The 27,485-nt window shown below is 38.9% G+C and overlaps 1 long non-coding RNA gene across 1 annotated transcript in view; it reads right to left on the bottom strand.

Annotated features, from left to right (window-relative positions):
• LOC308339587 overlaps nt 1-26,612 on the bottom strand; it is a 48,785-nt gene extending 22,173 nt beyond the window's left edge. Inside the window, exons 1-2 of the long non-coding RNA XR_013966542.1 lie at nt 26,551-26,612; nt 25,378-25,494 (exon numbers count right to left, since the gene is read on the bottom strand). This is a non-coding gene — a long non-coding RNA (uncharacterized lncRNA). The remainder of the gene's footprint in view (nt 1-25,377; nt 25,495-26,550) is intronic.
• Between the last annotated feature and the right edge of the window lie 873 nt (nt 26,613-27,485).

Raw genomic sequence — 27,485 nt, 5'->3', positions numbered from 1 at the left:
CTGCTGGGTTTAGGCTTTCTTTGTTGTTCTTTCTCCAGCTCTTTTAGGTGTGGGGTTAGGTTGTGTATTTGAGACCTTTCTTGTTTCTTGAGAAAGGCTTGTACCGCTATATATTTTCCTCTCAGGACTGCCTTTGTTGTGTCCCACAGATTTTGAACCGTTGTGTTTTCATTATCATTTGTTTCCATGAATTTTTTCAATTCTTCTTTAATTTCCTGGTTGACCCATTCATTTTTTAGAAGGATGCTGTTTAGTCTCCATGTATTTGCGTTCTTTCCAAATTTCCTCTTGTGATTGAGTTCTAGCTTCAGAGCATTGTGGTCTATAAATATGCAGGGAATGATCCCAATCTTTTGATACCAGTTGAGACCTGATTTATGACCCAGGATGTGATCTATTCTGGAGAATGTTCCATGTGCACTAGAGAAGAATGTATATTCATTTGCTTTGGGATGGAATGTTCTGAATATATCTGTGATGTCCATCTGGTCCAGTGTGTCATTTAAGGCCTTTATTTCCTTGTTGATCTTTTGCTTAGATGATCTGTCCATTTCAGTGAAGGCAGTGTTAAAGTCCCCTGCTATTATTGTATTACTGTCAATGTATTTCTTTGATTTTGTTATTAATTGGTTTATATAGTTGGCTGCTCCCATGTTAGGGGCATAGATATTTAAGATTGTTAGGTCTTCTTGTTGGACAGACCCTTTGAGTATGATATAGTGTCCTTCCTCATCTCTTATTATAGTCTTTGGCTTAAAATCTAATAGATCTGGTATAAGGATTGCCACCCCAGCTTTCTTCTGATGTCCATTAGCATGGTACATTGTTTTCCATCCCCTCACTTTAAATCTGGAGGTGTCTTCGGGTCTAAAATGAGTTTCTTGTAGGCAGCATATTGATGGGTTTTGTTTTTTTATCCATTCTGTTACCCTGTGTCTTTTGATTGGGGCATTTAGCCCATTAACATTCAGGGTAACTATTGAGAGATATGAATTTAGTGCCATTGTATTGCCTATAAGGTGACTGTTACTGTATATTGTCTCTGTTTCTTTCTGATCTACTACTTTTAAGGTCTCTCTTTGCTTAGAGGACCCCTTTCAATATTTCCTGTAGAGCTGGTTTGGTGTTTGCAAATTCTTTCAGCTTTTGTTTGTCCTGGCAGCTCTTTATCTCTCCTTCTATTTTCAATGATAGCCTAGCCAGATATAGTATTCTTGGCTGCATGTTTTTCTCGTTTAGTGCTCTGAATACATCATGCCAGTTCTTTCTGGCCTGCCAGGTCTCTGTGGATAGGTCCATTGCCAGTCTAATGTTTTTACCCTTGTATATTACAGACTTCTTTTACCGGGCTGCTTTCAGGATTTTCTCTTTGTCGCTAAGACTTGTAAATTTTACTATCAGGTGACGAGGTGTGGACCTATTTTTATTGATTTGGAGGGGCGTTCTTAGCATCTCCTGGATTTTGATGTTTGTTCCCTTTGCCGTATTAGGGAAATTCTCTCCAATAATTCTCTCCAATATACCTTCTGCTCCCCTCTCTTTCTTCTTCTTCTGGAATCCCAATTATTCTAATGTTGTGTCATCTTACGGTGTTGCTTATCTCTTGAATTCTCTCCTCGTGGTCCAGTATTTGTTTGTCTCTCTTTTGCTCAGCTTCTTTATTCTCTGTCATTTGGTCTTCTATGTCACTAATTCTTTCTTCTGCCTCATTTATCCTAGCAGTGAGAGCTTCCATTTTTTATTGCACCTCATTAATAGCTTTTTTTGTTTCAACTTGGTTAGATTTTAGTTCTTTTATTTCTCCAGAAAGGGCTTTTATCTCTCCAGAGAGGGTTTCTCTAATATCTTCTATGCCTTTTTCGAGCCTGGCTAGAACCTTGAGAATCATCATTCTGAACTCTAGATCTGTCATGTTACCAATGTCCGTGTTGATTAGGTCTCCAGCCTTCGGTACTGCCTCTTGTTCTTTTTTTTTGTGGTGAGTTTTTTCGCCTTGTCATTTTATCCAGATAAGATTTGCTTTCTCCTCCTATAGAATTCTGCTGTTCTTGGTGAGTGAAGTTGGTCTTGGCTGGGTTTCTTGTTGATCTTCTGGGGGAGGGGCCTGTTGTGGTGATTCTCAAGTGTCTTTGCCGCAGGAATTGCACCGCCCTTGCCAGGGGCCAGGCTAAGTAATCCGCTCGGGTTTGCTTTCGGGAGCTTTTGTTCCCTGAGCGCTTTCCGTAGAGTTCCGGAGGACGGAAATGAAGATGGCGGCTTCCCAATCTCTTGGCCTGGAGGAGCCGAGAGCTTGGGGTTCCACTCCTCAGTGCGTCCTCAGAGAAAAGCGCCCAACCGCCCCGCCTCCCTGGCCTGCGGTCGCGCTGGTAGGAAAGTGGTCAATTGCTGGCACTTGGAGAAATGCGCCTGGTCGCTTCCGTCTCCGTGGCCTCTGGCTGCGCTCTGAGCCCACCCAGCCTGCAACTGGCACAAGGTAACCCCGGGCTGAGAGCTCACTCCTCGGCTTTGTCGCTGTAGCCGGCTTCCCCGCTCTAATACCTGTGAGCTCTGCAGCACTCAGACGCCCCCAGTCCTTCTGTGACCCCGCGGGACCTGGGGTTAGGCTGACCCCGCCTGGGTTTCCCCCCAGTTTAGCCTCTGGAGCGATGTCTCTCCATGGAGCAGACTTTTAAAAGTCCTGATTTTGTGCTCCATTGCTCCGCCGCTTGCCGGGAGCCGGCCCCTCCCCCCGCGGTCTATCTTCCCGTCGCTTTGGATTCACTTCTCTGCAGGTCCTACCTTTCAGAAAGTGGTCAATTTTCTCTTTCTAGAATTGTTGCTCTTCTTCTCTTTGATTTCCCGTTGGATTTGTAGGTGTTCACAATGGTTAAATAAGCTGTCTAGCTGATCTCCTGCTACCTGATGTCTCAGCCTGCTACTTCTCCGCCATCTTGACTCCTCCTCCGAGATTTCATTCAGTTTAAATAATATTTGGAAATGTCCATGACTAATAATTGTTAGGATGAAAAGAACAGTCAAAATCCAAGATAGCTTTGTAACATTTAATTTTGTCTGAAACTTTCAAGGAACTTTATCTTAGGGCTAAACCACATGTTCCCATATTGTCTCTTCCTGCATTTGTATATTATGAAATATAATCTCTTATAGCAATTCAAAACTGCAGAATAACAAAACCAGGAAAAATAAATTTAATGTAAAATAAATTTAATGCAAAATAAATTTAACCAAGTAACACAAAAGGTAAATGATTTGGCTAACAACTAGTAATAGTTGGGTTACTGACTTATTTCAGGCCCAGAAATAACTGATTTAAGTCATCTTTATCTAGCTCAGACTTAAACTACTAATATCCCTGGTTTTAGCTTATCCTTTACCATTTTTCTTTACCACTTTCTGATAACAGGCTAACCATTTGCACATCTGCCTCTTAGAATACTTAGGTATTATCAAAACAAACCAAAGAAAGAAAAGAAAATGGTTTTAATCTAAAAGATTGTCCAGGCTGAAATTTCTACAGCCTCTTTTACTATAATTAGTAAAACACATTTAGGCCAATAGATCTAGACTTAGAAAGTCCAATAATTCTTTATGTAAGAATAATAATAACAAAAAACAGCAAGGCCTTTGTTATCACCACCCTACTAAGTGTAAGATTGTCTTTTTATATACATGTAACCATATACCATGTTTCATTTGTTTACCTAGATTTTTTTTTAATGGAAAGGCACTCAGAAGAGTTTTTCACGGAGAATTCATTTTTGTACTAAAACAACATCGAATGTTCCAATTTTTGCCAGAATATTTAGTGTTTTTATAATACGTTATTGCACTAATACAACATGAATACCAATGTCTTCAATAAATGGAGTTATAATTGCCTAACCAAGCTGTTTGGTAGGAGTCCAGTCTTAAAGGAGAAGTAAACTCAGCTTTTGTAAATGGAAGTGCCGCTTTCTTCCCTGTTGTACCTTTTAAAAAAAGGGTTATTAAAGCTTATTTTATAGAACCCTAGAAGCTTGAAGGCAGTCATCTGTCTCCTTAATAACCTCTTTTCCCTCTTTATACTCACTTTCAAACCAGTTATCTACTGACTCCATAATTTCTCCCAGGTTTAGCTACTCTTTCTGCTCCTAGCAGGTCTTTTGAGTATGGTCCAGTCATACTCCTTTACCCTGGTGAAATTCTTCTTTATGCTCTTTTGCTTTTATACTCACCTTCTTATCTTTAATTATCATTAATTTATTAAATTTAAACAAATTAAGTTGTCCTACACTTGAATAACTTCACATCATATTTTATGTCCTACTTAAATTCCACTGTTCGGTTTAAATTCATCATCATTCTCTTCCCCCATGAGGCAAAGGCCAAGAAAATCTCAGACACCTTGACTCTGATACATTCAAAACATTGATTCAATTCCGGAAACCACCTACCTCTCACATAATCATTGTGTGAGAAAAAGAATATATTTGAGCCATTAAAGTCAGATCTCTTATTAATACTACTGAACCCAATCCCTAATGGGTATCTTCATATAATTAGGGCTTAACATTGACAGTTTAGAATTCTGTCCCTTGAAAAAATCCATTTAAAGGCCCAGATCCTAGTGAGGGATGGTGAAGGAACAGCACTAAGAAAATGAGGATAGAAAGAAAGAAATGGATTTGATAGACACGTGAAAGGTAAACTGACAATGTGGTGACAGGGGAAATAAACATGGTTCTCTCATCAAACATTAAATATCTATAACCTGTTATCTAAAAATCTATTACCAAAGGCTGAGACTAGAGAAATACAGCAAAATCTCAGACCATGGGACCAAACACATGAATAATCAGAGTGATACAATAAATGCTATGATAAAAGTATCTGTGCTAGAAAAGATGCTATGTGAACACAGAAAAGAAATATAAAATTCTTCCTGCAGACGTCAGGAATATTGACAGTTGACAGTATGATCCCAACTGTTCCCCTGAGCTCCAGTAATTTATATCCAATGTCTTACATACCTAATAAGCAACTCAAACTTACCATGGCCAAAACAAAGCTACTGATTTCCCACTATCCCCCAATCTTATCCTCTCCAAGTCTTCCCTATAACTAAATAGCACCATCATCTACTGAGTTGCTCAAGGAAAAAAAAAAAAAAGAAATCTTAGCAATTAGCCAATAGATACGACTATCCTATCTCAATTTTACCTTTATGATACATACCAAATTCAATCACTGATTATATCTACCCCTAAAATCCAGGTTAAACCTACCACCACTCCTCAAATGGTCTGCTAAATTTTCTCTGTTTTAGCCTTACCTCCGTAAAATCCATCCTCTAGATACAGGCAAGCAATCTTATTAAAAACTATAAACCAGCTCATGCCTCTCCCCTGCTCAGAATTCTCTAATAGTTTCCCAATGCAAACAGCATAAAACCTAAATTTATCATGGCCTACAAGGATTTACACTGCATATAAGTTTTATTCAAATCTGTATCCTAAGTGACTAAAAACAGTGCCTGGCATGCAGTAAGTGCTCAATGTATGTTTTTTACTTGATTGACTTTGGGACTTGACTTAAATGTCATTTCAAAGTATTTCATAGGACATGGAGTTTATAACTATGTAATTTTTGACCCAATTTTCTAATTAATGATTATTTTTCCCATTAAGTCAGAAAAACTCTAAGATCACAAGGTCTAAGTCTATAATGCTCCTCTCCCCTCCCTACTGAAACCTGAAATGTTTCCTGGCATAGTCAACAATCAATTACATGCTGGGAAGGGGAAAGGAAGAAGAGCTGAAGAAGAGAAGTAGAAGAGGGGGGAAAAAGAAAGAAGAGAGCACAGATTATTTATAGTAGGGGAAAAGCAAGAAAAGTCACCAGTAAAACTCAGTATATTTTTAAATATGTAAAAATTGTTTCTGTTTCCCCACTTACTTTTCCTTTTCTCCTTAATTTCTTTGTAAAATACTCTTACTAATTCTGAAAATTTTTGCCATTTTAGCAACTTCCCTAATCAACTTGCATCCATTTGTTTGTCTTTAGGTGTTGCACTCAGGATTATACAGGCTCAACACTTGTTTAACCAGAATGGGACTACTTTTTTTAAACATGATCTAAGATTTTGAAACATGACTATAAGATATCATGACATATTTTCCAAAAACAAAGTCATGTCAGGTCTTACATATACAAACAAAAGTTGAATGAAGTCTATAACCTTGAGAAATTAACATTTATCCAAATTAATGTTACCAGTGTACCAAAACTTAGTCTGTGAAATTTCCTTCAGCTGGCCTTCATAGCATTATTTATAATATCTAGAAAGATATTAGAAAGCAGAGAAAAAGTAAAAACATAATGGAAGAAAATATCCCAGAAATGAAGGCTATGTGCTTCCAGAGTAAGAGAACATGAATGAATGCTTGATACAATAAATGGTAATAGACCAAGACACATAGTTGTGAAATTTCAAAGCATGGTGACAAAGCTTATACTTATCCACAGAGGAAAACAAAATCATCTATGCATGTGTGTGCACATTACAGACATAAAAATATTTTCAGAGAAGATTGTAGTCAATTTTTTCTTACACATGTATATCACCCATTCCCACTAGTCACTCTTTTTAAATAAAATTAATTATTATTAAATTAAATAATTACATGATTGTTTTTGCACCCAACTAAGTAATTTTATTTTTATACCTATTAAACTTCATCTCCTTTCATTTCACTAAAAACAAAGACCAAAAAAAAGCACCAAAAACCTTATTTAAATTGAAGTATATAAATGATTGTAAGAATATCAAAATGTTAAGAATCATTGAGACATTGTAATAAACACATTAGGAGTTCATTTGTACTATTTTATCTACTTGTTGGTATGTTTGAAAATTTACTTAACAAAAAGGAAAGAATGTTATTTTGAAGAGGCTGGTAAAAAATAAAAATGAAGAGGCTGGTAAGCTGCTTCTCTCTCAGTTGATGAAGGATTTAAAAAGATATTTTTGCAGTAGACATGAAAATAAATTAAATTATGATTCTTAAATTTGTTCCTTTTTCCATTCATTAGTTTTAGATGGTTTCCTCATTCATTTCATCCTTACAGTGCTGCAATAGCTTGTTATCTGGTCTCTTGATTTCCTTTTCTCCTCCTTTCATTCTAAAGCTTACTCTTCTAAAGAACACTTGTCAGTTCTTTTTCTAAAACTCAGACTTGCTCAGGCTATTCTCCCCACTCAGAACTTTCAAATGGCTTCTTATGGCCTAGTTTAAGATTAAGGTCTTTCCCATCGTGGACCACATCTACCATTTCCAGGCTTCTCTCCTATAATATCTCTTATCCATCCCAACTCTCCTTTCATGCTATTTGGTTTTGCTCATATTGCTCATATTGCTCTGCCTATAATGTTCTACACCCCCTCTCTTCTATTAATGAAAACTTACGCGTCTTTCATTTATCATGTTTGAATCCTTCTAGACTCTGCACCGTGGGTTAACCCACTCTATCCTCTGAACTCCCTACTTTAATAATATCACTAACATTTCTCACAATATGTCATGGTTAGTTTATATATACACTATATATACACTCAGATCATGAGCTCCTTGAATACAGAGACCCTATCTTACTATAGAATACAGCACAGTACTGTGCACATTGGAGGTGCTCAGATATAACAGGAAAATTGGGGAAGTCTTTTTCTTTCTGTCTCACCAACCCTAATAGTTATAATTCAAATAGTGGACTAATAAATAAAAGCTTAGACCTTCTTTTCTCTTTTTTAAAAAATTTTTATTTGTTTATTTGAGAGAGAGAACATGAGAACAGAGAGGGTCAGAGGGAGAAGCAAACTCCCTGCTGAGCAGGGAGCTTAACCCAGGACTTGATCCTGGGACTCCAGGATCATGACCTGAGCCAAGGGAATTTACTTAACCTACTGAAACACCCAGGACCCTGAGCTTAGACTTTTTTTCCAACCACACTTTGCACAGCTGCCAGAATTGTTACTTGTAAGTCACTTTGAGAATTATGTTACTTATAAGGCACTTTCTTGCTCATAAATAGGCAGTAACTCCTCCAACTTATCCTTGTTTCTAGTCTTTCTGTAACTAAACCACACCCTACAACGCCATCTCTCTTCTATTCCTTCCCAAAAAGAACTCATCTAATAAGGCTAATTTCGTTTCTTTCTTTGCCCAAGTCATTTCCTAAACCATAACACTTTTTCTTCTGTTCTCCACACTCACAAAGTTCTTATTAAAATGGCATATGCTTCTCTAATACTGCATCTTTAGACTTAAAAAAAAGACAGAAATAGAAGAGAACTATATATAGCACTCAATGTTATTTTTAATCTCAAGGTACTTTCTCATCAACTCATTTCTCTAATTTCTATAGCATTTTGTCTAAAATAAACATTTTGGTACCTAATAATGCCTAAGAAATTTACCTCTTGGGGCGCCTGGGTGGCTCAGTGGGTTAAGCCTACAGATCACAATATACATAAAAAGTGTGAGCCACACACATTATTAGAATACACAGCCTAGGGGCGCCTGGGTGGCTCAGTGGGTTAAAGCCTCTGCCTTCAGCTTGGGTCATGGTCCCAGGGTCCTGGGATCAAGCCCCGCATCAGGCTCTCTGCTCCTGGGAAGTCTGTTTCCTCCTCTCTCTCTGCCTGCCTCTCTGCCTACTTGTGATCTCTGTCTGTCAAATAAATAAATAAAATCTTAAAAAAAAAAAAAGAATACACAGCCTAGGGGCACCTGGGTAACTCAGTCCGATAAGCCTCATACTTGTGATTTCAGCTCAGGTCATGATCTCATGGGTCATGAGGGTGAGCAGACCATTGGGCTCCCCACTCAGCAGTGAATCTGCTTGATATTCTCTCCTTCTTCCCCTCCCCCAACTCGTGCATGCTGTCTTTCAAATAAATATTTAAAAATAATAATTAAAAAATAAAATACACACCTTATTTCTAAATCAGCACTTCTAACAGATTAATAATATTTAATGCACATTATCAAGGCAAGAAAAACCATTAAACTATACCCATCATATTCAAATCTTTATTTGTTCAGAACCAAATAAATCAGAATAGGAAAACAACCTCTCATATAACTAAAAGAAACTTCAACAAAATAATTTTAACAGACAATATGTATATAAAAAACTCATTCACAGTGACTACTTTCTTTTTTTTTTTAGAAGATTTTATTAATTTATTTGAGAGAGAGAAAGAGAACACAGAGAAACAGACCTCTGGGGAGCAGAGAACCCATTGTAGGACTATTCCAGGACCCTAAGATCATGACCTGAGCCAAAAGCAGGTCATGACTGAGCCATCCCAGCACCCACAGTGACCACTTTCAATAAGAGACCAGCCCCTAGGAATGTCTTTTTATTCTTTAGTTTCAGAGATCTACTGCAAAAAGACAAAGTATGCAGAATTGGGCAGTTTACAAAGGCACCTTGTTTTCATTTCTGTTAGAAAAAAATTAAAAGGACTACTGCAAACGAATTATTTCATCATCAAGACAACTTTTCTACCTATTCAATGTAAACAAGTGTAACAATATGTTCAATCCTTAAATAAGATAGCACTGCAAAGAACCTGATGACAATTTAAAAGAGAAATAGACATTATCACACACTTTCAAAAGATTTTCAGCAGAACAAGAACCAAATACCTACCCAAAGTAGGATGTAAATTAAAATCAAATTCTCTACACAGAACTGTGTCCAGCAGAGCAGCTACGTCTGTGGCTATAGCACACATATTGCATAAGGCAGTGTGGTGGTGGACAGGGCTGCAGTCCCAAAACCATCACAGGAAAGTACCTGCCTGCAGAAGTTCCCTGAGTATATAACCCGATCTAAAAGTCACTCCCAGTCTTCACTCCAGTCTCGTTCAATACAAGAGTTAAGAACTAAGAATTAATAAGGTAAAGGAAAAAGAGTACACAATCAGGTTTCCAAAAAAAGTTTATACGTTGCTGTATATTGTGGAAGTATGAAAATAGGACATTATTCTTTGGATTGGGTCTGTGATCATATGAAATGGAGAAGTCAGAAGTCAGACTTGATACAGAAGTGGGAATATCAACATGCAAGTCCCCACCTAAACCTAATCCTTTTAAGACATTAATTTTACAAATCAATGGTTTTATCCTATTCTGTTGAGTCTTTCCTAGAGACTCCCAAAAATGCCTAAGCTTTGGGGTAAATATCTAGTAGTGCAATCAACAGGTCATAGGGTAGCTCTATTTTTAAGTCTTAAGGAAACTCCATACTGTTTTCCAGACTGGCTGTACCAGCTTGCATTCCCACCAACAGTACAAGAGGGTCTGCCCTTCTCCACAACCTTGCCAACACTTGTTGTTTTCTGTCTTGTTAACTTTGGTTATTCTGGCTGCTTTATGGTGGTATTTCTCAAATGAGGAACATAAGGAATAGAGCAGAGGACCACAGGGGGAGGGAGGGAAAACTAAATGGGAAGGAATCGGAGAAGGAGATAAACCATGAGAGACTCTGGACTCCGGGAAACAAACCAAGGATTACAGAAGGGAGGGGGGTAGGGGGAATGAGGTGACCAGGTGATGGGTATTAAGGAGAGAACCTGTTGGGATGAGCATTGAGTGTTATATGCAACTAATGAATTGTTGAATACTACAACAAAAACTTATGATGGCTGTATGTTGGCTAGCTGAACATAATGAAATTTTTTTTTAAATGTTCATCATCACTAGCCATCAGGGAGATTCAAATCAAAACCACATTGAGATACCATCTTACACCAGTTAGAATGGCCAAAATTAGCAAGACAGGAAACAACGTGTGTTGGAGAGGATGTGGAGAAAGGGGAACCCTCTTACATTGTTGGTGGGAATGCAAGATGGTGCAGCCACTTTGGAGAACAGTGTGGAAATTCCTCAAGAAATTAAAAATAGAGCTTCCCTATGACCCTGCAATTGCACTACTGGGTATTTACCCCAAAGATACAGACGTAGTGAAAAGAACGGCCATCTGTACCCCAATGTTTATAGCAGCAATGGCCAGAACACTCCTAAAAGAAATTGAAGAAGACACAAAAAGATGGAAGACCATTCCATGCTCTTGGATCGGAAGAATAAACATCGTTAAAATGTCTATACTGCCCAGAGCAATCTATACTTTTAATGCCATTCCGATCAAAATTCCACCAGTATTTTTCAAAGAGCTGGAGCAAATAATCCTAAAATTTGTATGGAATCAGAAGAGACCCCGAATTGCTAAGGAAATGTTGAAAAACAAAAACAAAACTGGCGGCATCACGTTACCTGATTTCAAGCTTTACTACAAAGCTGTGATCACCAAGACAGCATGGTACTGGCATAAAAACAGACACATGGACCAGTGGAACAGAGTAGAGAGCCCAGATAAGGACCCTCAACTCTATGGTCAAATAATCTTTGACAAAACAGGAAAAAATATCCAGTGGAAAAAAGACAGTCTCTTCAATAAATGGTCCTGGGAAAACTGGACAGCTATATGTAGAAGAATGAAACTCGACCATTCTCTTACACCGTACACAAAGATAAACTCGAAATGGATAAAAGACCTCAACGTGAGACAGGAATCCATCAGAATCCTCGAGGAGAACATAGGCAGTAACCTCTTTGATATCAGCCACAGCAACTTCTTTCAAGATATGCTTCCAAAGGCGAAGGAAACAAAAGCGAAAATGAACTTTTGGGACTTCCTCAAGATCAAAAGCTTCTGCACAGCAAAAGAAACAGTCAACAAAACAAAGAGGCAACCCACGGAATAGGAGAAGATATTTGCAAATGACAGTACAGACAAAAGCTTGATATCCAGGATCTATAAAGAACTCTTCAAACTCAACACACACAAAACAGACAATCATATTAAAAAATGGGCAGAAGATATGAACAGACACTTCTCCAATGAAGACATACAAATGGCCACCAGACACATGAAAAAATGTACATCATCACTAGCCATCAGGGAGATTCAAATCAAAACCACATTGAGATACCACCTTACACCAGTTAGAATGGCCAAAATTAGCAAGACAGGAAACAACGTGTGTTGGAGAGGATGTGGAGAAAGAGGAACCCTCTTACACTGTTGGTGGGAATGCAAACTGGTGCAGCCACTTTGGAGAACAGTATGGAGATTCCTCAAGAAATTAAAAATAGAGCTTCCCTATGACCCTGCAATTGCACTACTGGGTATTTACCCCAAAGATACAGATGTAGTGGAAAGAAGGGCCATCTGTACCCCAATGTTTACAGCAGCAATGGCCACGGTCGCCAAACTGTGGAAAGAACCAAGATGCCCTTCAACGGATGAATGGATAAGGAAGATGTGGTCCATATACACTATGGAGTATTATGCCTCCATCAGAAAGGACGAATACCCAACTTTTGTAGCAACATGGACGGGACTGGAAGAGATTATGCTGAGTGAAATAAGTCAAACAGAGAGAGTCAAGTATCATATGGTTTCACTTATTTGTGGAGCATAACAAATAATATAGAGGACAAGGGTAGATGGAGAGGAGAAGGGAGTTGAGGGAAATTGGAAGGGGAGGTGAACCATGAGAGACTATGGACTCCTCAAAACAACCTGAGGGTTTTGAAGGGGCAGGGGGTGGGAGGTTGGGGGAACCAGGTGGTGGGTATTAAGGAGGGCACGGATTGCATGGAGCACTGGGTGTGGTGCAAAAACAATGAATACTGTTACGCTGAAAAGAAATAAAAAATTAAAAAAATAAAATAAATAAAATGCCTAAGCTGCTTGAGACATCTCAAACTATAAGATATATTACACCAATAATTTTAGTGTCATTTGCCATCTTCCTTACAATTTTTTTAAAAGAAAATTAGGAAAAATAAGTTTCCAATTTTGATAAAAATTATGGCATGATCTAAAATGAGAGCTTAGCCTATTGTTATTAACTTTTTTATCTGACAAACATATACTATAATTCAAAATAAAATCAAGACATATAGCAAGAATTTGGTGTTTGTTAGTATAATAGGCTATAAATTCACATGCTTGCAAAAATGGAGATAAAACAATCAGCAAATTTGGAAGGAAGCTGAAGGTTTAGAAAGAAAGGTAGCTATTTCCACTTAACTCTCATCTCTTGAGTAGTGGTATGGGAGCAGAATGAAGAACAAACAAATGAGAGCAACCAAGGATAATTTACTAAAATTCATCTCAAAAAGATCGACTCTGCCATCTTGGATCTCTGCACCTGGTGTAACTTCCACAGTGCAGTCTTCAGCCTAAGTTAAATAACATATTTCCCCCATTAAGATACCACATAATTTTTCATTCAGAAGCCATATAAAGACAAACTAGATTTCTATGACTTGAAACTAAGAACATCAGATAACGATTAAGATGAAACTGAAAGGGAAGGAAGGGGAAAAAAACAAACATGGTAAAGAGAATAAAAATTTTTAACTATCTTACAGCATTTAACCACATTAATGGGGAAAAAGTGATTTACCTGGAGAGTTAAGTTTGGAGCTGTAGAGAAGACTGGGGTATTCTGGAATATTTACTTAATTACTGTAATTTTACTTGTAGTAGAGGTAACTGGTATAACGTCAAGTACCACTCGTAATCTCTTTTGTTTTTCACAGGAAGCTTTCCAGGTATCTTTATTAAACCCATAATTAAAATAGAAAGATCAACATCTAAAGATATATCACAGTGTTCGTGTACAACTATTTCAATTCTATTTTTTATGAACGTTTTGTAGTTTATTTTATGTTTTTTTAATTTAATTTCTTTTCAGTGCAACAGAATTCATTGTTTATGCACCACACCCACTGCTCCATGCAATACGTGCCCTCCATAATACCCACCACCAGGCTCCCCCAACCTCCCACCCCCGCCGCTTCAAAGCCCTCAGATTGTTTTTCAGAGTCCATAGTCTCTCATGGTTCATCTCCCCCTCCAATTTCCCTCAACTCCCTTCTCCTCTCCATCCCCTAATGTCCTCTGTGTTATTTGTTATACTCCACAAATAAGTGAAACCATATGATAATTGACTCTCTCTGCTTGACTTATTTCACTCAGCATAATCTCTTCCAGTCCCGTCCATGTTGATACAAAAGTTGGGTATTCGTCCTTTCTGATGGAGGCATAATACTCCATTGTATATATGGACCATATCTTCTTTATCCATTCATCTGTTGAAGGGCATCTTGGTTCTTTCCACAGTTTGGCAACTGTGGCCATTGCTGCTATCAACATTGGGGTACAGATGTGGTGTATATGGACCACATCTTCAATTCTATTTTTATGCAGCATATAAAATATAATAAACCATAAAAATATAAATTTTGTGTTCTATCAGTTTTAGCACCCCTTCCAATTTTCCCAGTTCTTCCAATTACTACCATAAGGCAACAGAACTATAAAAATTTTGATCAAAATATTTCCTTTAAGCCAGAGAATATTATGCTAAGCCATGTAAGTCAGTCAGAGAATGACAAACATCATATGATTCACTCATGTGGAATTTAAGAAGCAAATGGACATAAAAGGGGAAAAAGCATTTCCTTTAGAAATGGCATTAGGAAGGCACATGATGTGATGAGCACTGGGTGTTATACAGAAGTGATGAATCATTGAACATTATATCAAAAACCAATAATGCACTACACCTTGGCTAACTGAATTTAAATTTTAAAAAAAGAATCACCATGGTAAAGTAAAAAAAAAAAAAAGAGAGAGAGAGAAAGAGAGAGAGAGATGGCATTATAATAAAACAATATGCAAGTCTACTTTGATATTATGGATGAAAGGGTAGCCTTAAAAAAAATCCATTTAGGGTGACTGAATCTTCCAGTAGTCCAAGGTTTTGCCCCAGATGGTTGATATAAGAGGGACTCTGTTATAAATAGGTTTTAAATCATGTGGCCTTGAGAGAAGGAAACTCAAGAAATCCATAAAACCTTTTTGCTCCTTCCTGCTTCTTTTCTTGCTAGGAATTGCACCCCCACTTTATACATGCCCCATAGGGCAAATAGTGTATGTCTTCTTTGTAAGGGACAGAGTTAATAATTTCATTAGAGTCGTCTAGTAAAATAGACAACATCTAAGGAAGGACCAGGTGAGAATGACCAGAAGAAGCCATTATACACATATTCCAGACCATTGGGGTGAAACATTTCTATCCCAAGACCCCCTGGGTCCAAGGAATAATTGACTTATGAAGGACACTTGGGAACTTGTCCATGTTCTAACCATGTCCTGGAAGCCTGAGAGGATATATACACTGGACTACAATCATCAGGAAAAACTCCAAACCCAGAACAAAGACAAGGCTCTCTCCTTTCTTTTCCGAGTCTCCCAGATACTCTGTCTCTGCTCTCTCCATATACCTTCAGTAAACTTTGCTTTCATCTCCTTCTGGCTTGCATTTGATTTCTATCCTGTGTGTAGCCAAGAAACTTCTTGGTTGGTCCTGTGAGACAACCCCTCTGGGTCCTTGGACCTAGCCTGCCTGCATCAGCCTGGACACTTTGGGTGTTAATAAGGGCAGCCAGTTGCCCTTATTAAATATATGTGGCTGAGGTTGGAGCTCCAGCATTAACCTGTAGACAGGCCCTCTAATATGGCCAGTTACTATGAGTACTTTTTCTCAGTTGTTGGCTTGGTTGGTAATGGGCAAGTTTCTTTGGGTTGTAGGGTTTACATTAGCCAAACAAATGGCATGCGGGACTCAGCATTTGCCATGTTTGGTTGAAATATAGCTTATTTGGGGCTCCTGGGTGACTCATTCAGTTAAGCATCTGCCTTGGGCTCAGGTCATGATCCCAGGGTCCTGGAATCGAGTCCCACATCAGGTTCCCTGCTCAGTGGGAAGCCTGCTTCGCCCTCTTCCTCTGCTACTCCCCCTATTTATGCTCTTTTGCTCTGTCAAATAAATAAAACCTTTAAAAAGAAAAAAAGAAACTATCGCTTCTTTGGAGGGTTTGGGCCTCTCTATCATAGACCAGTGAAAGCTCTTAGACTAATAGCAATAAGACAACAGTTAACAGAATGGTGTGCAGCTGCAGTCAATGAGCTTTTGTTGTCTGATATTGGTTTTCCTCTGGAATATATCACTATGGGGTATGCTGTTGATTTTATTTTTATCTCTAACTGTGATTTTTATTTCCTAAGAGGAATTTTCTACCTACCTTTTTTGGTATTTCACATAGTCTATGGGACTGGCCCTCGAGAAAGAATTTCGATTTCCTAAAGGGGATCAGATGGAGAGTCCAGTTTAATTATGTACTTCTTATAACTAAATGTTCAGGAAGACTTTTTTGTTGTTGTTTAGGGGATTTAGGGTTACTTGAGTGGTATAAGTTTAGGCTCAAATGGGTCCTATATCAGATGGCTACTTCCTGGCCCACAGGAAAATCAACGGTTAATGAGTCCCAGGAGAGTGTGCACCTTCAATCAGGACTCCAGATCTTAGGGGATGAAGATGAAATTAAAAGTTTAGAGAAATAGGGAGAGCCATATTATAGGGCTTTTTATATACATGGAGGCAAAACATAACCCCCTTAAAGTATAGGAAAGAATAATTGTAAAGTTTGGGGGGGGGCTGTTGCTTTTTAATTAATTTTTTATTAACATATAATGTATTATTTGTTTCAGGGCCACCAGTCTGTGATTCATCAGTCTTACAGAACACACACAGTACCACAGCACATACTCTCCCTAATGTCCATTACCCAGCCACCTCATCCCCCCAAACCCTCCAGCAAATCTGTTTGTTTCCTAAGATTAAGAGTCTTTTATGATTTGTCTCCCTCTCTGGTTTCATCTTGTTTCATTTTTTTCCTCTCTTCCCCTATGATCCTCTGCCTTGTTTCTTAAATTCTACATAGCAGTGAAATCATATGATAATTGTCTTTCTCTGATTGACTTATTTCACTTAGCATAATACCATCTAGTTCCATCCACGTCATTGCAAATGGCAAGATTTCGGGGGGGTTTTGAGGTATTTGTTTTTTTGTTTGTTTTTGTTTGGTTCGGGTTTTGATGGCTGTGATGGGTAAGTTTTTTAAAGTTGGTTTATCAGTCAGTATTTTTCAGAGATGCAGGCTAGCAAATCCAACATCTGCCTGATGGGCTAGTGGGCTGCAAACCAGGAGAAATATTGCTGCTGTTATAATCTAAAGGCAGTGTGTTGTATAACCAGAAGGATGGATATTACAGATGAAATTGGAAAGCAGTCTGCTAGAGAATTTTCTCTTGCTCAAAGGAGGCTAGTCTCTTTGTTCTACTAAGACCTTCAACTGATTGGATGAGGCCCATGCACCCATATCAGAGAGGTCAATCTGCTTTACTCAAAGTCTACTAATTCGTTAATCCCATCCAAAAATGTCCTTACAGAAACATCTAGAATAATGTTTGACCAAATATCTGGGCACTGGTCCAGCTAATTTGACACATAAAATTAATAAGTACAGTTGTAAAATCGGTATTAAGGCCTGGGGCAAGAAGAGATTCATTAGTCAGACTGGAATTTGAAAAAGGAGTTGAGGAGACCATATGTCTCTCAATTAAACTATCTGGGAACTATCAAGGACATAAAACTTGCACTAAATACCTTTATTAAGAGCCCAGCACTGTGTATTCTGAGAAGTGAAATTTGTACCTTGGGAAATGTCTGTAACTCTGAAGAGAATAAAGAACATCCTGGCGAGGCTTCAAATTGTGGTCTCAACATATGTAGATTTTTATTTATATTTTGGTGTATGTGAGACAAGAGATTCCAAAGTTCTTACCCAGAAGGGGAAAGCTCTCAGCAATGATCTAAAAGTTTGTAAAGAATGTAGAGATGGGACCATTTGATGGCCAGAGGATCCAATCTAGTGTTAAGATGACTGCCTTAAATTTGATCAATTGCATTGATCCCTGATCCATCTACTATCAGAGACCTCCTGGCTACAGGATGAAAGGCAGTAACATTCCATTGAGCTCAATGGTGGCAATGCTGTCCACAGAGTCTGTGTATTTCCATCTCTGCTCACTCAGTTTATTTCAAGGGACTCACTGGGTAGCCAAGTGATCTTGAGGAAGGGTGACCTCCTCTGGCACTGTGGCATCTGGCAAAGGACTAAGGACAGGGAGGGCCACCCCTTTCTGTGGTGGGATATGCCCAGGATTGCCTCCATCCTGTCTTCAGGACACCTGTATAGCCATGTTGAGCCTGGTATACTGTTTCTATGATCCAAAGCATAAATGGACAGCTGAGTATGGATGGCCACAGGCTCAAGGTCTGTGAGAGCCCTTATTTCTAGGAAATCCCAGTATGTAGCCAGCAGTTTTCATCTTAGTAGAGTTTATCCCAGGGCCAAGAGGACCATCATTTTGCACCAGAGGCTTTGGGGCAACTTATTATATGTGGTCCAGAGACCCCAGGGGCCATGAGAAAAGGAGTCAAACCTCTCCAATGAAGGAGTCTCCGAGGGCACTAATGGAAGTGCCTGTTGATTTTAACTTGGACAGATTCTAGAGTATTTGTTGGAGGAACCCCATTTAAAATAGGCTGATTTGTAAGTTGCAGCTTCAGTGAGATTAAAATGATAAATGAGGAATATCTTGCCACCAGAACTCAAAAGAGATTTGTATATCTTTAATTACCCTTAATGAATGTGTCCAATGAGTATCCTTGGAGGATGGTCATCAACATAATGTCATACTGGTATTTGTGGAGAAAGGCAATATAGATAAGATCCTGTCTGTAAAGGTTATGGATTATGTGTGATAGTAAAGCTGTGAGGAACCCCATGAGCAGCCTGGAAAGAGTATATTGTGTTCCTTTGGAGGTGAGGCAAACTGCAGCTGAGAAGCTGTTGAAATTGGCACCGAGCAGAACATATTAGATAAATCTTTAATAGTGAAATATTTACCAACTGTTGATTGGATGGAGTCAGAAACTTTAATAATACTGTGCACTAGGGATAAAACAATTACTGGATGAGACCACAAAATTAGGGTTGCAGTAATCAATCCTGAGTCACCCATGCTTTTTTTGTTGTTTAAAATCAGACAAAACTGAGCTGTTAAAGAATCAGTGGGGATAATCACTCCTTTATTAATTAGGTCTTTTATAATAGTTTCACTCTGTAAAGGCCCTGTTCTAACCTACATTGGGCCATATTAACTGGAGGTCTATGGAGGTCTATTATCCTGCCAATTTGTAAATGCCAAAAACTTAATTTAATTTTAATTGACTCCTCATTGTGTTAGAGGATCTGTGTCCAATCTAGGATATTTTAGAGCAATAAGTACTATGATTATGGGAAATTCAGGCAAGGCTATAGTTAAAATAAACCATACTTATTTTTCTCTATTTTATATTTAGTGACTTTTCTAAGACTATAGGGGGTACAATGTTTATACTTAGTGGGACCCCAAGTATCACTGTAATTTGAGCCCAAGCGTTGATTAAGATCATGAAGCTTTGTCAGTTGCTGCATTTTAACAGATGTTAAAGTTAATTTAGAACCTATATTGTTGAGGGACAAAAGCCAATCAGTGCCCCTTTTGATTTTTGTTATGTGAATTCTTTTAGTAAATTTTACACTAACAGTAGATTCAAATTAAATATATACACTTTATTTTTTATTTTCCACCCTGCATATTTGTTTGTCTTAGTCTTTAGCTGCCAGAATCCACAATTTCTAGTTTCTGTCTCTGGCTAATAATACTATGTGTGTACCTTCTAAGTGGTTACAGCAAAAGCAGGGGAAAGGGAGGAGCCCCTAATAGGTGGCACTTTCTCCTTCCAAGCCATCAAAATACACCTCCCAAAGATTAAGGTTTGTACTTAGAGAGCTATAACAGCCTCTTCTTGGGATAGTACAGTTAGTTCTTGGTCTGAAGTACTAATTCTTTTTCATTGTCTTTTTGGTAAACTCTTTAAAAATGACTTATATGTCTAGGCAGGTAAAAATTTTAGTTTTTGTTTTAGTCTCCTATCTGTCTCAAACTGTTTTGACCTTTGACTATTTACCAAAGGAATTGGTGGTCCCAAATGGTCCTATCTGTAGGCGGTAGCCTCCCTGTCCATGATGTCTCAATTGACCTCTGAGGTGTCCACATCCACCCATCCACCATCCAGCGGCCTTATCAGCACTTTGAGGATCCAGGTTTTGAGCATAAGGCCCTTGGTGTGCTAGTGAGCAGTAGTATTCAGAAAGGCCCATAGGTGTTGCCCAGAGTTTTACATTCCTGAAACAATGTTGTGACTTCCTCAGGGGTCTTAGGCTAAGAATAGTGTCCCCCAAATTTTCTCTTTTCATTAAGCTTTGTGCTACTAGTTTCCATCCATATGGCCCTCCTACCCTTCTGAGTTAGGTAGTTACACAAACAACACCATAACAATCATTTCCTTTATCACAGTACCTGTGGGTGCCATGGTCACTAAGATACCCTCACAATGACCCTATGAATGGCTTGAGACAGAGAAGTCTCCTACTGTAGTGTAGAACAGGCCAAATAAAATTACTCTGTAATAGGATATAATGACTTCATTGGCCCTACCACTTGCTGACCAGTAGGCTACTCAGACCCATCCCCTGCCACTTGGATGGGATCATACCTCACTCCCTTCAGAGGACACTTTTAACAATCAGAAGTAACCAATTAATTTGAGTTGCCCCCAGGTGCTCTGCCCTGGACACTTGACTCAGAGAGGACATAAGGGAGGACTGTTCACAAATTTCACAGTTTGTGGAGTAGATTCACAGCAACATCTGGTAGAGGCAACAAAAAGCAGCTATGGCCCACAGCACCAATATGCCAGCCAGTGGCATGCCTGTGCAAGTAGCCACTGCTGTCTGGAAGAACCTGTAAGTCAGAAAAGTCTAGTGACATGTCATTTGGCCTGGAACCAAACCATCTGGCTTTGCTGGTTCAATTGTTTTGGTAGGTTTTTATTATTTATTATTATTATTATTATTATTACTACTACTACTACTGTTATTATTTAGGTGTGGTAAGGCCAATAGACCAGGAGACAACTGCCTCTGAAAAGATAGTTCAAAGTTCTCAAGAGGAGTACACATCATGTAGGGACAAGAAGGTGTCACTGCGGGACAAAGAATGACCAAAGGTGAGGTCAAGGGGCAGAGAGTGAAGAGGAACCTGTACACCAAAGATTTCATGATTTCCTTGGGAATGATGGATTAGGCAGGGTAACCAGGGTTAGGATTGGCTAGTTTGAATCACTTCAGCAGGCTCAGGAGCACAGGGGCTTCCCCTGGTTGTCTGGTATCTAGCCCTGGAGTGATTAGGACAGATATATAGCAACACATAGTGTGATAGCCTGATAAAGAAAGTGGTTGGGTGTGGATTTAATTAGCTACTCAAAAAAGGGAATTGACTAGCCTCTAGCCAGAGCCTCAAAACTGAGTTAAGATAGCATTTATAACAACTATATTAAAAGAATACACCAGTCTTATAATTTGTTCTAATATTTGCTCAGTAGTGGGGTAAATAGTGTCTTCCCCCAAATTCATGTCCACCTGCAACCTCAGTGTATGATCTTTTTTTTAAAGATTTTATTTATTTATTTATTTATTTATTTATTTATTTATTTATTTATTTGAAAGAGAGACTGAGAGAGAGCATGAGAGGGGAGAAGGTCAGAGGGAGAAACAGATTCCTTGCTGAGCAGGGAGCCTGATGTGGGACTCGATTCTGGGACTCCAGGATCATGACTTGAGCCAAAGGCAGTCGCTCTAACCAACTGAGCCACCCAGACACCCTCAGTGTATGATCTTATTTGAAAATAAGATCTTTGAAGATGCAATTAAGTTAAGGTGATGTCATACTGAATTAGAATAGGCCCATATCCAAACATTGTTGCCTAAGGCCCATATCTAATCATCCTTATAGGAAGAGAAGAGGACACGCATGGAAGAAGGCCATATGAAGATGGGAGGCAGAAATTGAACAATGCATCTACAACCTAAGGCATGCCAAGGATTTCCAGGAGACACCAGAAGCTAGGAGGAAACAAGAGAGTTTTTCCCAGAGTCTTCAGAGGATGTATGGCTCTAGCAACAGCTTGATTTTAGACTTCTGGCCTCAGAACTGAGAGATAATAAATTACCAAGTCACTTATAATGGCAGTCCCAAGAAACTAATAAAGATTTTGATACCAGGAAGTAGGGTGCTCCTGTAACAAATACTTAAAAATGTAGAATGTGGCTTTGATACTGGGTAAGGGATGGAGGGATCAATAGAGGCTGGAAGAATTTTGAGGCACAAGATAGAAAAAGCCTAGAATACCTTGAAGAGATGGTTAGTGGAAATACATATGGCCATTAAAAGTTACTCTGGTTAGAGTTAAGAGATAGGTAAGGAACACTATAGAGAATGCTTCTATCCTCTTAGAGTATACATATACTGACATGAACAGAATGTTAGTAGAAATATGAAAGTTAGATTCTTCTGGCAAGAACCAAGAAGGAAGTGAGAAACATGTTATTAGACACTAGAAGAAAAACAATTCTTATTTTAAAGTGGTAGAGAACTTGGCTGAGTTGTATTTTACTGTTTGACAAAAGTAGAACTTAGAAGCAATGAGCTTAGATATTTAGCTGAAGGGATTTCTAAGCAAAGTGTTGTAGGAACTGATTATCCTTGATGCTTCCAGTAAAAAGCAAAAGGAAGAAGTAAATTAAGAAAAGGACAGTTAAGCAAAAAGGAGCCAGCTCTTGATGATTTGGGTGGTTCTCAAGTTATCCAGATTACAAAGGATTCAAATGTTAAGAAATTCACTGTTGGGATGTGTGCTCTGAAAAAAGGGGCTAAGGGTGTGGTTGGACAATCTTTCACTATAGAGATTGGTCCCAACTCATGGATCCAACTGGCCATCCCAGCAGAAACAAGAATGGAGATGGAGTTATTCAGGATAGATCTATAGAAGATGTTCTTGTCTGAGAACTGAAACCCCATGAACTGCACAGGAGGTTGACAAGGTTTCTGAGAATGTTATACTGGGAAAACTACTGGCAACCTGAACTCCAAGGAACAGAGATAGAAGAAAATGAAGGGAGGCTGTGGGACTTCCAAAACCCTGCAAATAGGACATGGGCTGATAGAGATTCTCAACTATAGACATGCTTTACCCTCCAACTTTTAAGTTTTTATTGAAAGGTAGACACGACAGGTGCCTGGGTGGCTCAGTTGGTTAAACATTTGCCTTTGGCTCAGGTCATGATCCTAGGAAACCATCTGTGTTTGACTCAGGTCATGATCCCAGGGTCCTGGGATTGAGCCCTGTATCAGGCTCCCTGCTCAGTGGAAGACTGCTTCTCCATCTCCCTCTGCTGCTCCCCCTGCTTATGCTTGCTCTCTCCCTTTTTTGTTGAATAAATAAAATCTTTAAAAAAAAAAAAAAAGGTAGACACGATGTATCAGGTAAAAGGAACTAAGTTATGCAGGGTTTTAGTGTAAGATTTTATATCTATCCTCCTAAGAATCACTCTGTGTTTATTGTCCGCTATGGCTATAGGTATCAGAGACTAAAATTTCCTCCAGTGTTCTTATTTGTCTTCTCTGCTGTGTTTGGGTTTCCCATCAGATTTCTTACATAGATTCTGAGCCCTGCAGTTCTTTCAGTTGTTTTATATATTATATATATCATAACAAGAACCTTATGGATGTGGTGATAATATTTGGGAGGAGGGGAAGTACTATATAATCCTATAGTCTTTTACTGAACTTCTGCCCTGAGGCTATAATCTTCAAAAGCGCTTCCCTGCTTTTTTTCTCCCTTTATGTGACACAGGAAGGGTAGAGAGGGCTGGGTATTTCTCTTCCCTGGGGTCTAGTAAAATAGTTTATCTGAGAATAGGCCTTTGTTAAGGAGAAATGGGTGCTCTGGCATATTTCAAAGTGGTACTTTTCCCTCCTCTTGCCAGAAGCAAAGGAGATTCTTCTCCAGTCTTGACCCTAAGAACCTAGTAGGGTTCCTGGAGGTAGAATCCACAAAAATGTGAGGGTTGTCAATACAGAATGAATAAAACTTTTAGACACTCTAAAAGAAAGAAAGTTTTATTCCATCCCAAGTTAGGACACCTGTCTGGGAAACACACTCTTCACAGGAAATACAGTCCTCCAGGGAATGAATACTTTATACAGGGTCAAAGATTTTTTTTTTTTTACATCTTGTAAAAGGTCAAAAGATTACAGATTAACATATAGGCAGGAATCACAAGTTTTAATGTTAAGAAATGCAAGAAGTAGGAGTATTCATTGACACCTCAAGGATAAGATGGTTTTTCTTTATGGCTTAGTAGGCCATAAATCAGGCTTTTGGTTTAGAAAAATGTTTATACGGTCATGCTAACTTAGACATCTAAAATGGCTTCCCCTTGAGAAAAATTAAACAAAGATGTTACTGCAGGTAGAAATCTTCTCTTCTTTTGCCTTTAACCAATGTCATACTCAAGGGCTTTTTTCTTTCACAAAATCTGTATATGCTCTGGTTGGAGTCTCATTTCCTTAGTTTATAAATGAGAATGTCCCAGTTCCTCTGGTGAATTTGCCTATTTCTCTCTGTCCCGGGTGAGGAGTCAAGAGCAGAGGTGAGGTTGTGATGACCATGGTGAAGCTCAGGTAGAAAACCTTTTGACTTTCCCATCTCTGAAGAATTACTTCCAGTTCTCCTGAGGGCTCTGACTCTGAGGCTGATGGCCATTGGATCCATGCCTAGATCCCAAACGGAGTTGGAAACTGTTCTAACTGCCAAAATCTTTTGTTTTTGTTTTGTTTTTGTTTTTGTTTTTCATTTTTCATTTGAGGAAAACTGGCGTTTACCTGACTGGCTATTTCTAGTCTGTTTGTAATGTGTGAGTTGGGTCTGAACCTGCCAAGGGAGTGTTATGGGCTCCATGTTGAGGAGAGCCACAATGACAGTGACTTTCCACATCGAAAAACTTGAAAATTATATCAATAATTGTCTACATCAGAGCCAAGTTATATTTGCTTTATACCAAACCATGAAGAACTAAAAGTGCATTATACAAAACGTTTATACTGTTCTCGTATTTCACCTATTTTGGATTCATGTGACTAGATCAGTACTTTCTAGAAAATGGTTCTGTTAATAATTTAGTGAGTTACCGTTAAAACTGCTATGGTAATCAATTGATGTCTCTTAGTTATTTTTGTTTAAATTAAGCCATCATGGTAGCAACTACCTAGATTCTTTTTCTGCAAAAGAACAATAAATATTAAATGTGTCAAAATAAAAGAAAATAAGCTTCCTTTATATATCAGGCCTTTAGAGAGTTTTTCTCTCATCAGAGTCAATTAGCCTTTAAGTTTTCTTACCAGTTACTGGCTCCAGCAGCAGCTTCTGAGCCTGGTATACTATGATTCTCTGTATTCATTCTTCTCCCCAATTTTCAAGGCAGCAATTTGCCCCGTGACTTCAATTTTCTGATGGATCTAAGAAGAGTTGTTAAACTTTAGACAGTTTTCTTGTGAGAACCAGTGATGACTTCCCAGCTCCACTGTATCCTATTTTAACCTACACACTTTAAATTAATAGGATCACAGAAATAATTCCCCCTCCCCAAATGTACGAGTGAGTAAATAAGTATAGAGGTCCACTTCTGAAGGCAGGACCTCAGCACTGCACATAACCTGCCTTGGTTGAGTAAGTGAACCAGATGAAGGGGGTGGGAAACTGACAAAGGCACTTAGTGACTGATGTGTGTAGGTTTAGCTCTCCTTTTGACTGGAAGTGTGCAAGTGTTGGGGGGAGAGAGATTCTTTAAAAATTTTAAGTAATTTCCATAACGGGTAGAAGGCAAACCGGTTTGCTTAAGAATCCTAACCACTGGACTAGAAGGCAAACAAAGCAGCCGCAAGACCAGAGAAAATTAAATTGCTGGAGACTTCTTCCAACTGGCCCTCTCCTGTCCGTTCAGGCACTTCATCCTATGCCCCTCCAGGGACAGCTCCGCTTGTTGCAGCCCAGCCTCTGGACTGGCTGTGGAGCAAAAGTTGCAAGTGCTTTGACTCCACTCATTTCTTCCTTCCTCCCAGAGGGTTCCACTACCCAGAGGTGTGTGGAAAGACTAGGCAGTGGTCGCCCTCCATGAAGATTAACAATAAATTTTGAGTATTTTAAATATTATTCAGTATATAAATATAATGGTATTTGCACTTATAATGTATATGGTATCCTATATAATTAATAAATTACCCATAGAAAAAATAATTAATGATGTGATGACAATTAACACTTCGTTCAAAATACAGAATGATAGGTCCCAGAGCTCCCCGGGGCCCCAATTTCTCAGGCTTAAATGGAAAGAAACGCCCAATGTGACCTGAGATGAAAATACAAAATTCTGGCCACCACAAAATTAAACCAACCACCTTCCCATACCGGGAGTCGAACCCGGGCCGCCTGGGTGAAAACCAGGAATCCTAACCGCTAGACCATATGGGAGGCGTTAGGAAAAAAAGCTTCTCGTTTCTGTAGACATCACTTACTTCAGCCTGCTGTCTGCCCCTCCAGTCAATGGTTTCATACCCGTTGGGCTCGCCCCGCCTCCAGAAATTCTGACTGCGGCTGCGCGAATCCCAGCTTCAAGGATCCCCTTCCCCCAAGCTGGCACCGGCTAGAACATCCGGGCCTCTCGAGGGGGCGGGAACTCCTACCCCCGGAAATCTTCCAAAGGTCTAGAGCCTGCCGGGACAGACTGCCGAGCGTTTGGGGTTTTCTGTCCGTATTGCTGACAGTGCTGGGCACGCCGACATAACCAAAGCCCAACTTCAAACAGTAAAATGAAGGCTATTGCTTGACTTTCGACATCAACTGACATCTAAAACAAAGGACCCCATCCGGGACGGAATTCCACGTGAATATCTTTTATGTGAAAAACAAATATGTATTGTGTTTTTAACTTATTTTTGCTTCAGAATCTCACTGGTTGACACTTCGTAGCGGGATTTTGTTCTGAAATTCAACCTATGTGGGAAGGGATGTACTTTTTTACTCTAGTTTACTTTTGAGGTCTTCCATTAGGCTTTTCACTGACAACTCAACCTCAATATGGCAAAAACAAAACAAAAAAACAATTCCTCCCCCCCACCCCATCCAACCACAGATATGACCAACTGCCGTTAAAGTATATGTTAAAGAACAGTGTGGTACCTGTATATTAACTGACAGTAAAATCAATGAAACAATGGAAGCTCCAAAATACGGTATGGGTATACATTGGGATTATGTGAAAGGAAAAAAAAGGTAACATCTCAACTCAGTGGTTCCACATATAGTAATGTAGACCTATGGCAGAAAAAACAAGTTGGATGTAGGATTCACCCCATACCTCAACTGAAACCACAAAAGTTCTTTAGGAAAATAATGGAGAATTCTTTTATCATATCATTTACAACCCCAAATCCAGAAATGATAAAACAGC

Source organism: Martes martes (genome assembly GCF_963455335.1).
Source record: "Martes martes genome assembly, chromosome: 3".
Taxonomy (NCBI): Eukaryota; Metazoa; Chordata; class Mammalia; order Carnivora; family Mustelidae; genus Martes; species Martes martes.
The sequence above is the reverse complement of the archived record's forward strand: the minus strand, read 5'-3'. Positions and strand labels throughout refer to the sequence as shown.